Below are 13,308 nucleotides of genomic sequence, written 5' to 3' on the forward strand. Positions count from 1 at the left end.
CCCCTTCGCCGGTATTGTGTAGCATCGCATTAGAACACGCCTAGTGCTGCTTTTTGTCTTGTCATGCATAGTATTGCTCTTGTTTGCTCTGTATTTATTGTTTCTTCCCCACTCTTCTCTCCGGTGGACCCCGAGACCGCTGTTGATGCCCCTGTGATTGACTACGTCGACGACGTCCCTTCTTCCCTTTCATCGGAGCTTCCAGGCAAGACCCCCCTTTTGATCATACCGATATCGCCCATTCCATTCTCTCATGCTTGCATTAGATTTTGCTATTGTAATTGATTGCTCCTATTCTGATGCATAGCCTGCTTTTGTAACCTGCTCATTGTACCTTACCTGGTCATCCTAAACTGCTTAGTATAGGTTGGTTAGTGATCCATCAGTGACCCCCACCTTGTCCTTGTTGCCCCTGCTTCATCACGACGACTCGATCAACGTGATCAACGACCAGAGCCCGACACCTCACATCAGATCACGCCCCTTTTGTTGCTCGACTCTACAGAGCTACTATCGAGTGCCGAGGGTGATACCTCACAATGCACTCATGATGACAACTCTGTAGTGTAGCTATTCGATCGTGGTCAATGAGGGTGGTTCCTCCTTCACCATTCCCGATACGGCTCTGTCGTGCATCCCCTCAAGTGTGAACCTCGAGGGTGGTTCCTCTTACGTTCACCTTGATGATTACTCAAATGGAATTCACCGAGGGTGATTCCTCGGGTTTTCCTCCTTGATGTTTTGGTCACACGATTACTCGGACTTTACTTGAGACCATTGTTGAAGTCGGGTCGGCCCTGAGGGGTACCCGCGAGTTGATGTGAAAGTCGGGCGGGCCTGTAGAGCACCCGCGAGTTTTCTACGTGGCACGGCCGCACAGTTTGGGCCCTTGTCGTAAGTCCATGAGACGGGGCGACGGGGTCACATTATCGTGACTCTCTGCTCGTCTCCGCCAGCCCCCAATGCACTAACAGGTTTGGGTATTTGTTCTGAGTTGGCTTTTGGCCTTTACGCACTAACCACCACGCGAGATGGTTATGGGCCTCGATGTCGCAGTATCAGCCAAAGCTTTGTCAGACGACCAGTTCAGCAAGGCAGCACGGTCGGATCGCGTCGACCATCCGAGGTGGCACTGGTATTCACCCTGCGCGCAACGACCCGGAGTGCAACGGGTGATGGCACTACTAGGAAAAACACTACCAGTAGCGTAGGTTTTTTGCATACTAGTAGCGTGAGTTCCCACGCTGCTACTACGACGCTACAACTAACTTTTAGCAGTAACATGTTTTTTACCCCGCGCTACAGCTAAAAAAGTTAGTAATAGCGCGGTGCCACCCACGCTACCACTATTCCAAATCTACGCTACTACTATCTAACTACTAGTAGTGCCCCATTTACACCTACGCTACTACTATCCAAGTACTAGTAGCACCACATCTTTCCCCCACGCTACAACTAAGTAACCAAAAAATAAAAAAATAAAAATAGAAGTCAAATGCAATATTCATGGATGGAAATCAAGACACGTCCAGTGCAAATAAACTAAGTTCACAGAACCATCTTAGCACCTGCAACATTCATGGATACAACATTGAACATCTCAACTCGAGATCATGGATGGAAATCAAGACACGTCCAGTGCAAATAAACGACTAGACCACTTCCCTAGATGTATCTACAAAGTTTCTGAGTTGAAACGTCGGTGGATCCGAGCAGTCCCTCGCGGCGGACGGTGGCGTCGAGGTCCTCCACCTCGGCGACCTCCGGCGTCGCAATGACCTGGACGATCATCTGTGCGGCGCGATCGTCGGGCTTCACGCTGAAGTCCGCCTCCGAGTGGTTGAAGAACACGATGCCCACCAGGTCGCGGTAGTCCACGTCGATCACCCCTGAGCCCATGTTGGAAAGTGAAAACTTGTTAGTTGGTGTCCGCATCCACATCTAGTAGGGTATTTTCTTTCTTTTTAGCACATGCACATGAATCAATAGTAATGCATAATAACAAGAAAAATAACCATGAATCCTAAAGAAAAAGATCATTCTTTGGGCTAGGTTGATAGTTTCGAGGCACGGGAAGGATAATATTGGTAAAAGTCTTCATTAACAAGAAAAATTGACCGAGATTTCTCAAATGGCATTTGTTTCACCAACAATGATTAATGACGAGGCATGTAAGATTTACCTGAGCAGCACCAACATACCCTCTAATCCTTGCAAGAACTTAAAGGCCAAGGTTCTTAGCTTTCTCCCCTCTGACTAGCACATGTCCAGCAGCACCATCGATGTACATTGAATAATAAGAATAGCACTAGAGTTACACTCATAGTAAACATTGTTTTGCATAATTTATATTAACCATGGAGAGAGCATAAAAAATGAGCTACAAAATAATCTAGCTTCAGTACACTCTTAAGATGATACATTTACTACTGAAGATATACAACATAGTGTTGTTGCATACTGCATACAGAAGGTAGTTTGACCATGTAAAAATAAAGCTACAATGCTACACTAAGAAGTTTGGAATCTTGGTAACACAGTAATTCTAGAAGAAGCAGATAGAAGCATGTATCCATCTAACATCCAAACTTATCAGGACATCAGGATGTTTCAGTTCAAACAATAAATGAACAGGCAGCCTATATGCTTTTTTCTACAGATAAAATCTCTTGTAGAACCAATCCATCTATTTATTATGTTATCACTAAAACAATAGGAAAAATGTGCATCTATGCTTAACTGACCGTCAGATATACTTTCCTACAAACAAATACTCCCTCCGTTCCAAAATAGATGACTCAACTTTATACTAACTTTAATACAAAGTTAGTACAAAGCTGGGTCATCTATTTTGGAACGGAGGGAGTAGATGGACAGTCAACTATACTTTTCTACAAACAAAACCTCTTGTAGAGGCTCCGAAAAGGCAAGACCGGACACATGAAAACTAGCAGAAGCAGATAAAATGTGCATCTACTAACATTCTTCTCATCAGAAGTTTTAGGAGTTCAAGGACGAATCACAGATGAACAAACAACATGCTCATCTGCAAAGAAAAAACACTAGTACTAGAGGTCCCCTGCAGACTACTTCTAGAGACCTGTGATTTTCCAAAACGAAATGAAAACAGAGAGGGTAAGTTCTGTATTCAGTTTCATGTTCACAATGCCATCTATGTTGAAGTGGTTTTGGAATCTAGGTAACACAATAATTCTAGAAGAAGTAGACAGAAATATGCATGAACCATCTAACATCCAAACATATATCAGGAGGACAAAGAATAGATGACCAGCTGCCGATATGCTTTTCTGAGTCATTCTAAGTCTGAATCCCAGGAGACACCAGCAGCCCAGATAAGATTCCGCGTGACTCACTATGGTTCTAAAAGCTTGTGGCGTCGTGCACAATTGGAAATCACAGTCCTGAACCGAGAACACCGCAAGCAAAACGCTAGTAGTCCTGAATTGCTAGTCCAGGAAGCAAGTTACGAGGCCACAAAAAAGCTGAATCCCAGGAGGCACAACAGCAGTCCAAAGCATATTACTCCATGAACCGCTGTTATTCTAAAAGCTTGTAGCATCATGCACGATTGCCAATCACGGTGCAGACTATGCACTTGCTTAGCCGATTCTGAACATTGATGTACATATATTAATACTAAACCACTAGCAGCCCCTATTGAATCCTACACATACTGCCATTTGAAGATAAAAAAGGACCACTCTGTGTGCAATAATTACTACTACTATAGTGGTGATTAACAAGGACCAATGTCACTCTGTATGTCATATGTAATTCTGCGGAGAGGAAATGAATTCTCTCTCTCTATGTCGGCCATTCTTGTATATGGCACAGGCTTTTATTTTTTTGATCTAACACTGCACAGGCTTTTATTTTTTTGATCGAACAGAGGCTTTTATTTCAAGTGGTGGAGCAGGATCATGAATATAAAGCTTTTATTCTCGAGTGGTGGTGGAATGCAATGGAACGGAAACGAATTCAGGCAACACAACACGTAGGGCACTCAAGAAATTTGTCTGAAACTTGCGCAGATGCGGGTGGACACACTGAAGAAATGAAAATTGTGCAGGTGGTTCAGGACACGCTGCATGCTGCTACAAAAAAAGAAATGAAATCTGTCTGAATCTTGGGTAGATGCAGGTTTGTGTCAGTAATACTTACAGTACTATCATAATCAATCTGGTTGCCTAATCTAGGCAGGCCGCGTCAATGTCACTCATGCGTGCAGGCATTGGACCCTCACCTCATCCTAGTGCGTGGAGGCATTGTCTCAAACTCTGAATCATCACTGCTACTGCTACAAATCCAACAGCTCGCGTGAACAAAAAACAGTACTACTACAGTATGGCTGTAAGAATTTAGTGCTGTAAGAATTCACCGCATGGATAAATCTATCTGTGTATCTATGCGCTTGCCCCTCCCTTGTGAAACATGGCGTGATCAAGACACAAATTGTGCAGGCAGGGACAAAAAAATCACTACTGGAATGTGAAGGAAAGAAAGAAAGAAGAAAAAAATCACTACACATGAAGAGTTTGTTTCTTCAGCAGGCAGGATGGGTATACATGTGTGCCTTTGAGTGCATGATGCATGGGTTTCTATATTATATACATATATCACTAGCTAGCGAGGACAAGAAAAAAAGGCTCCCTCACTTTTTTCTTGCTCGTGCACTAAAGCTTCTTGTTAGTAGTAGTATTTTATTTCTCTATCTGAAGAGAAAAACAAGTTTCTTTCTTCAGTGAGATCATCTAGTACTAGTACGGAGTGAGTACTTGTTTCTTGTTCATCTATCCATGTATTGATGTCGTCCAGTGATCTTGTGGTTGGCTGGCTAGATTTACGGTGTGCCTTCCCTGGGGGCGTGTTCATGTGGGACTTATTCGCATGGATCAATGAAAAAATAGGACACGATGCCCTAGGGTCTTGCTCCAGGCCACATGCCTGGCCTGGAACACATGTTTGAGAAGTTCCAGGGAGGGCAGAGCACTCAAGAAATCAGCTCAGCCTGGAACTGCAAGATGGACACGATGTGGATGGATGCACTTACGAAATTGTGCAACGATAGACAGCTGCATTGGATTCAGTTCAGGACACGATGCTACTCAATTGCCTTCCTCCTCAGAACACCTACGCCCACGACCCTCCCATCCTGCCTTCCTCCTCAGAACACCTGCGCCCACGACAGAAAAAAAAAGGTTCAAAATCCTCCACTGCACAAAAAGGAGCACCGACAGGCAAGTGTGGAGAAGCGGGCCCGTGCCTTGCACCGGGCGGCGGCGAAGGCAGAGGCCGTCGGCACGGAGAGGGCGGAGGCCATCCGCGGGGGGCGAGAGCTGCAGCGCGCGGAGCAGGAGGAGGAGGGGGGCGAGGGTGATATGGGCAAAGGTGCAGGCCTTGAGGCACGGATCTGACGGAGGGGGAGGGGCGGAGCTTGAGGAGCTTGGGGGCGTGTTGCGCTCGGCCAGAGCTCGCCGGAACCGGCCGGCGTGGGTGGTGGCGGCGGCAAGGAGACCGTGGGGGAGAGGAGGTCGACCGAGGGGGTGGGGCTGAGCCGCTGAGGGTCACGAGAGAGAGAGAGAGAGAGAGTTTTTACGGATTCGTGATAGAGAGGGTGGGGGATAGTCCTCGCCATCTCAGGCCCGGCCCTGTCGGCCCACCCAGGCCCTACCCTAAAATCCAGGGCCTAGGCCCGATGGGCTTGCCCGTGGGCCGGGCTTGGGCCTAAGTTTTGAGCCCACCGGCAGGGCCTGGACGGGCTTGGGCTTGGCATATTGGCATTTTAAGGAAGAGGCTCGGCCCATGGCCCTAAGCCCTAAGGGCTTTTCAGGGCTTTTTACCAGATGGGTCAGGCTTGGGCTTGAAAAGTAGGCCTAATGATAGGGCCTGGGAGGGCCTGGGCCTTAGTTTTCTGCCGTGGGCTTTTTTAGGCCCGGCCCAAGCACGGCCCGGCCCGGCCCATGGCCAGATATAGTGGGGGAAGGGGGCCGTGCGTGGGGTGGGGCGGTGGACACGCTTGTAGTAGCGTGGGGTATCTCACCTCACTATGGCTATTCGCTTAGTAGTAGTGTTGGTTTTACCACCCACGCTATTGCTATGTCCGGTCTGCAAGAAATATTTACTAATATCGTGTTTTTTGTCATGCGCTACTAGTAAATATTTACTAGTAGCGAGGGGTCAATGTGGCGCGCTGCTAGTAATTAGCAGTAGTGTGGGTCAATATAACGCGCTACTAGTAAGCGTCTATCTATAGTAGTGTGGGCCCAAGACCCCGAGGCACTTAGGATGTAGATCGGGGGACCTCTCTGCTGAGCCTAGGTAGGGCTGCGACGTGTTGATCCTCCGAGGCCGGGCATGACCCAGGAAAGTGTGTCCTGCCAGAGTGATCGAGCGTGTTGGGTAATGTGGTGCACCCCTGCAGGGAAGATATATATTCGAATACCGTGTCCACGGTAATGGACGTTCAGACTTGTATCCTGATCTATTATTGTAATGCCCATGATGCGGTTATATCTCCCATGTGTCGAGGCACGACTTAGAGGCATAACCGCATTGTGGTTTTGTCGCAAGAAGGGTCATCTTCACACAATCCCATGTAATGAACAAGAAAGGGATAAATAGAGTTGGCTTACAATCACCACGTCACACAAATATTGAATAATTCATACATCATCAGAGTACACACATAGTCCGACTACGGACAAATCCAAATAAAAAGAAGATGACCCCAAATGCTAGACCCTCCCCCCCAACTGGGCTCCACTACTGATCATCAGGGAAAGACACGTAGTAATGGCCAAGGTCCTCGTCGAACTCCCACTTGAGTTCGGTAGCATCACCTGCACTGGTATCATCGGCACCTACAACTATTTTGGAAATATCTGTGAGTCACGAGGACTCAGCAATCTCAAAACCCGCGACATCAAGACTATTTAAGCTTATGGGTAGGATGTGGATATGAGGTGGAGTTGCAGCAAGCACTAAGCAAATATGGTGGCTAACATACGAGTACAAGAGTGAGATGAGAGACTACGCAACGGTCGTAAGCTAGAAATGATTAAGTGAACCTGAACGACTTATGTTCATACATAACCCAACCGTGTTCACTTCCCGAACTCCGTCGAAAAGAGACCATCACGGTTACGCACGCGGTTGATGCATTTTAATTAAGTCAAGTGTCAAGTTCTCTACAACCGGATATTAACAAATTCCCATCTGCCACATAACCGCGGGCACAACTCTCGAAAGTTTATACCCTGCGGGGGTGTCCCAACTTAGCCCATCACAAGCTCTCACGATCAACAAAGGATATTCCTTCTCCCGGAAAGACCCGACCAGTCTCGGAATCCCGGTTACAATACATTTCGACAATGGTAAAACAAGACAAGCAAGACCGCCTGAATGTGCCGACAAATCCCGATAGGAGCTACACATATCTCATTCTCAGGACACACCGGATGAACACTATGTACAGCAACCAAAGACCCTGGGTGAAGGGGACCGCAAGTGGCTCTAGGTTGGACCAACACTCACAGGAGCACTGGCCCGGGGGGTTAAATAAAGATGACCCTCGGGTTTGCAACTCCCAAGGGAAAAGGTTAGGGGGTTGTTAGCCAAATGTTAAAATCAAGGTTGGGCCTTGCTGGAGGAGTTTTATTCAAAGCGAACTGTCAAGGGGGTCCCATAACCCCAACCGCGTAAGGAACGCAAAATCAAGGAACATAACACTGGTATGATAGAAACTAAGGCGGCAAGAGTGGAACAAAACACCAAGCAAAAGGCCAAGCCTTCCACCCTTTGCCAAGTATATAGATGCATTAATTAAATAAGAGATATTGTGATATCCCAACATAATCATGTTCCAACATGGAGCAATCTTCAACTTCACCTGCAACTAACAACGCTATAAGAGGGGCTAAGCAAAGCGGTAACTTAACCAAACAACGGTTTGCTAGCAAAGTGGGGTAGAGGCTTGACATGGCAATATGAGAGGCATGATATAACAAGTGGTAGGTGGCGCGACATATCAATAGAACGAGCAACTAGCAAGCAAAGATATAAGTGATATCGAGGGTAATGGTCATCTTGCCTGAAATCCCGCTAGGAAGAAGACCGAATCCATGAAGTAGGCGAACCAACGTAGTCGAACGAATCCTCACAATCGCAACGTAACCGGAACTATCAAGGAGAAGCGCAACCAGAAAGAAGGAAACATCATGGTAAACAACCATCACATCAACATGGCATGATGCACAATCAAGTATGATGCATGTTCGGTTTAATGAGGCATGACATGACAAAGTGCAACAAACAATACTACAAATTAAGTGGAGCTCAATATGCATTTGCATATTGACGAAACACCACATCAATTATTTAGTTCTCTCTCGTTTATGTACCCAACAATATTAAATGTTGTTAACATGGCAAGAGGTGAAGCATAATAAAACTACCTATCTAGGCAAGGTTAAATGAGGCCGCCAAACAACAATTCCGAAAAATCCCCATATGCATATTTTGAATTTGGTACTGTTCTGCCCTAAACCATGTTTAAATGTTGTTAAACAATAAAACAAAGTGCACCAAGTTAATCTATGCATTATTCCACCCCATTTACATATAAAGTTTGTTTAAATTCGGAGCTACGGTTAATTAGTTATGAAATAAATCATTTTAACATGGTATTTATGCAAAATTGAACAAACAGAAAGTTTAAACATTTTAAACATGGATGAGAGTTGGAAAATATGAAACTAGAAGAAATTCTAAGCACTTTTCATATTTGAAGTTTTAACATATGGTGCATGGTTATTTAGTTATTAAATGCATGAACAGCAAGGGTTTTTCTGCAAAACAGGCATTCTCTGGATAATGCTAAAATCGCAACAGAGGAAAAAAAACATGCATCGGGCCAAAACTGGTTGGCCGAACAGAGCAGAGGGGCTGGAGGGGCTGCTCACCCATGGGCTTCGGCCCGGTTCGGTGGAGGAGGCAGACCGGCTGAGGAGGCGCTAACCGGGCCGGCTGAGGAGGCGCTGACGCGGTCAAACGGGCGCGGGTGGGGCGAGCGGGACTCCGGCGAGGCGGCGTCGGATATGGCCGGATCCGGGCCAGTTCGGGTCGGGGAGGCGAGGTAGCTGGCCGGCGTGGAAGAACTCAGGCGGCCATGGCGTTTTCCTGTGCAGAGAGAGTTGACATGGAGTTGAGAAGGGACGCAGAGAAGAAAAAGAAGGAAGGAGGAGAAGGGAGGCGCGCGAGGACTGGCCTGGAGGTTGCCGGCGCGGCGTGAGGAGGCTCGGGAGGCGGCGCCTGGACATCAGCTGGGGTGCTCGGGGTTGTGCTATTGCTGTGGGCTCGAGGAGAAGCAGAGGAGGCCGCGAGATGAGGTGGCTCTGGTCTGCTCCGGCGAGGCAAACGGAGGAGATGGTGGTCGGTGAGGCCCTCGAGCGCGAGGTCCTTGGCGATTGGGGATCGAGGCGCAGAGGGCGTCGGGCTCCAGAGCGATGGAGCCATCGAGGGGAGGCACTATTGCGGGCTGGATGGGTGGATTGGGTGGCGGCGGAAAACAAGGGACTTGGTCGGAGAGCATTTGGGTCGGGAGGAGATGCCGAGGTGGAAGAGGACTGGCGGCGACGGGTGAGGGGATTTGGTGGATGGGACAAGCCCCTAGGATCTAGGGTTAGACTGATATTTATATCAGATGAATTTAGGTTAGGGGATATCACGTCCCTACGATCGCAATCGGACGGGTGAGAAAATATAGGTTAGGACGTCCAATTAAGAAAACGGAGATGTTTTATAGATGTTTAGGGATGATCCGGACCCAACGGTAACGATAGTCCGGTTCGGGTTCGGAGAAATTCCGAACACGGGCGAGGGGTCGATGCACTATGCAAAGAGGGTTAGGCGGACAAGGTCAAGTGTGTGGTCGGACTGAGAATGGTCAAGGAAGACAAACGGTCTGACGACATCCCCCAGAGACAAGGAGAAGCGACAACTATGAATGACTACGAGTTCTATGAAAACATGCGGATGCAATATGCATGATGACATGATGAAATGCAACAACAACAAAATAAAACACACGACGACAACGAAGAACATGGAAGGCTTCTGGAGCGTCGGTCTCGGGTCATTAAAACTATAACTAGAACTGGTTACTTGAGACATGTGATGGATATGTGGCTCCCGGATTGCTTTCTCGTAGGGAGTCGAGGAAGGATCTCTGGGCGTTAATGCTACAACATGTTTGTTCACTAGTAGAAAAGAGGGCTTTGGTTCAGGCCGGGTCAGCCCATTAGTCCCGGTTCAGTCCAGAACCGGGACCAATGGGGGCACTGGTCCCGGTTCGTGAGGCCAGTGGCCTACCGGGCCTCGTGGGGGCATTGGTCCCGGTTCGTCTGGCCCCTTTGGTCCCGGTTGGTGGGACGAACCGGGACCAATGGGCCTCGCTCCTGGCCTACCACCATTGGTCCCGGTTGGTGGCTTCAACCGGGACCACATGCTGCCCTTTAGTCCCGGTTCATGCCACGAACCGTGACCAATGAGGTGCCTATATATACCCCTCGCCCGCGAGCAGAGCACTCTAGTGCTCTGTTTTTCTCTGGCCGGCGAGGGGAGGGCTTTGTGGTGCTCCAGCTCACCTCCTATGCACATGAGGTGTTCGATGAAATGCCCGAGCCACAGTAGTTAAGCTTTCTCCTCTCGAAGCTCGACCTCAAAGCTCCATTTTCCTCGAGATTTGTCTAGGTTTAGCGGCCTGTCACATCCCATTCCCGTCTTCACCGCCGTTGATCGCCCGCGCCGATCTCGTCGCCGGCACCACCGTGGTGAGCCTCTTGTTCTTATCTTCTTTCTGAAAGAAAAAAATTCTTACTTTAGATAGACACTTGACTATATTTCTTACTATTGTATTGCTTGTTATTATATAGTGCAATGGTTTTGGTATCCGCCCCCGTCGGCCCTCGTCCTGTCTATGATTCGGATGTGGTATATATTATCTTTATAACTATTGGTTCATTTATTGTTTATGAAAATTATGCCGACCAACGTGACATAGATTTTATTTATCTAGGAGGTATGTGAACCGGAAATTCCAACCGACCCTATTGTCGAGAGGTTAAATTTAGTTGAAGGACGCAATGCGAAAGTCAAAAGGAGAAGCTGAAGTTCGATCGCATGTTAGAGGATCACAAAAAAGGGTTGTACCCCAATTGCAAAGATGGCAACACAAAGCTCGGTACCGTACTGGAATTGCTGCAGTGGAAGGCAGAGAATGCTGTGCCTGACAAAGGATTTGAGAAGCTATTGAAAATATTGAATAAGAAGCTTCCAAAGGATAACGAATTGCCTGACAGTACATACGCAGCAAAGAAGGTCGTATGCCCTCTAGGATTGGAGGTGCAGAAGATACATGCATGCCCTAACGACTGCATCCTCTACCGCGGTGCGTACAAGGATCTGAACGCATGCCCGGTATGCAGTGCATTGCGGTATAAGATCAGACGAGATGACCCTGGTGATGTTGATGGCGAGCCCCCCAGGAAGAGGGTTCCTGCGAAGGTGATGTGGTATGCTCCTATAATACCACGGTTGAAACGTCTGTTCAGAAACGAAGAGCATGCCAAGTTGATGCGATGGCACAGTGAGGACCGTAAGAAAGACGGGAAGTTGAGAGCACCCGCTGATGGGTCGCAGTGGAGAAAAATCGAGAGAAAGTACTGGGATGAGTTTGCAGGTGACCCAAGGAACGTATGGTTTGGTTTAAGCGCGGATGGCATTAATCCTTTCGGGGAGCAGAGCAGCAATCACAGCACCTGGCCCGTGACTCTATGTATGTATAACCTTCCTCCTTGGATGTGCATGAAGCGGAAGTTCATTATGATGCTAGTTCTCATCCAAGGCCCTAAGCAACCCGGCAACGACATTGATGTGTACCTAAGGCCATTAGTTGAAGAACTTTTACAGCTGTGGAATGGAAACGGTGTACGTACGTGGGATGAGCACAAACAGGAGGAATTTAACCTGCACGTGTTGCTGTTTGTAACCATCAACGATTGGCCTGCTCTCAGTAACCTTTCAGGACAGACAAACAAGGGATACCATGCATGCACGCACTGTTTAGATGACACTGAAAGTATATACCTGGACAAATGCAGGAAGAATGTGTACCTGGGCCATCGTCGATTTCTTCCGACCAACCATCAATGTCGAAAGAAAGGCAAGCATTTCAAAGGCGAGGCAGATCACCGGAAGAAGCCCGCCATGCATACCGGTGATCACGTACTTGCTATGGTCAATGATTTACACGTAATCTTTGGAAACGGTCCCGGCGGACTAGCTGTTCCGAATGACACTGAGGGACACGCACCCATGTGGAAGAAGAAACCTATATTTTGGGACCTACCCTACTGGAAAGACCTAGAGGTCCGCTCTTCAATCGACGTGATGCACGTGACGAAGAACCTTTGCGTGAACCTGCTAGGCTTCTTGGGCGTGTATGGGAAGACAAAAGATACACCTGAGGCACGGGAGGACCTGCAACGTTTGCACGAAAAAGACGGCATGCCTCCGAAGCAGTATGAAGGTCCTGCCAGCTAAGCTCTTACGAAAGAAGAGAAAGAAATCTTCTTTGAATGCCTGCTCAGTATGAAGATCCCGACTGGCTTCTCGTCGAATATAAAGGGAATAATAAATATGCCAGAGAAAAAGTTCCAGAACCTAAAGTCTCATGACTGCCACGTGATTATGACGCAACTGCTTCCGGTTGCATTGAGGGGGCTTCTACCGGAAAAGTCCGATTAGCCATTGTGAAGCTATGTGCATTCCTCAATGCAATCTCTCAGAAGGTGATCGATCCAGAAATCATACCAAGGCTAAGGAGTGATGTGGCGCAATGTCTTGTCAGTTTCGAGCTGCTGTTCCCACCATCCTTCTTCAATATCATGACGCACGTCCTAGTTCATCTAGTCGACGAGATTGTCATTCTGGGGCCCGTATTTCTACACAATATGTTCCCCTTTGAGAGGTTCATGGGAGTCCTAAAGAAATATGTCCATAACCGCGCTAGGCCAGAAGGAAGAATCTTCATGGGCCATCAAACAGAGGATGTCATTGGGTTTTGTGTTGACTTCATTCCTAGTCTTAAGAAGATAGGTCTCCCTAAATCGCGGTATGAGGGGAGACTGACTGGAAAAGGCACGCTAGGAGCAGACTCAATAATATGCAGGGACGGGCATTCTTGGTCTCAAGCACACTACACAGTTCTACAGAACTCTACCTTGGTGA

The 13,308-nt window shown here is 47.7% G+C and overlaps 1 long non-coding RNA gene across 2 annotated transcripts; it reads right to left on the reverse strand.

The window, feature by feature from the left end:
• Nucleotides 1-1,538: 1,538 nt before the first annotated feature.
• LOC109745124 (uncharacterized) lies at nt 1,539-5,589 on the reverse strand. Of its 2 annotated transcripts, none has more exons than XR_012182018.1 (4): nt 5,285-5,589; nt 5,072-5,194; nt 2,183-2,252; nt 1,539-1,889 (listed from the first exon to the last, which is right to left on the reverse strand). It is a non-coding gene; the product is annotated as an uncharacterized lncRNA (long non-coding RNA). The 2 variants fall into 2 exon arrangements; XR_005753963.3 differs by having other exon boundaries at nt 2,183-2,256.
• Between the last annotated feature and the right edge of the window lie 7,719 nt (nt 5,590-13,308).

Source organism: Aegilops tauschii, chromosome 4 (genome assembly GCF_002575655.3).
Source record: "Aegilops tauschii subsp. strangulata cultivar AL8/78 chromosome 4, Aet v6.0, whole genome shotgun sequence".
Taxonomy (NCBI): Eukaryota; Viridiplantae; Streptophyta; class Magnoliopsida; order Poales; family Poaceae; genus Aegilops; species Aegilops tauschii.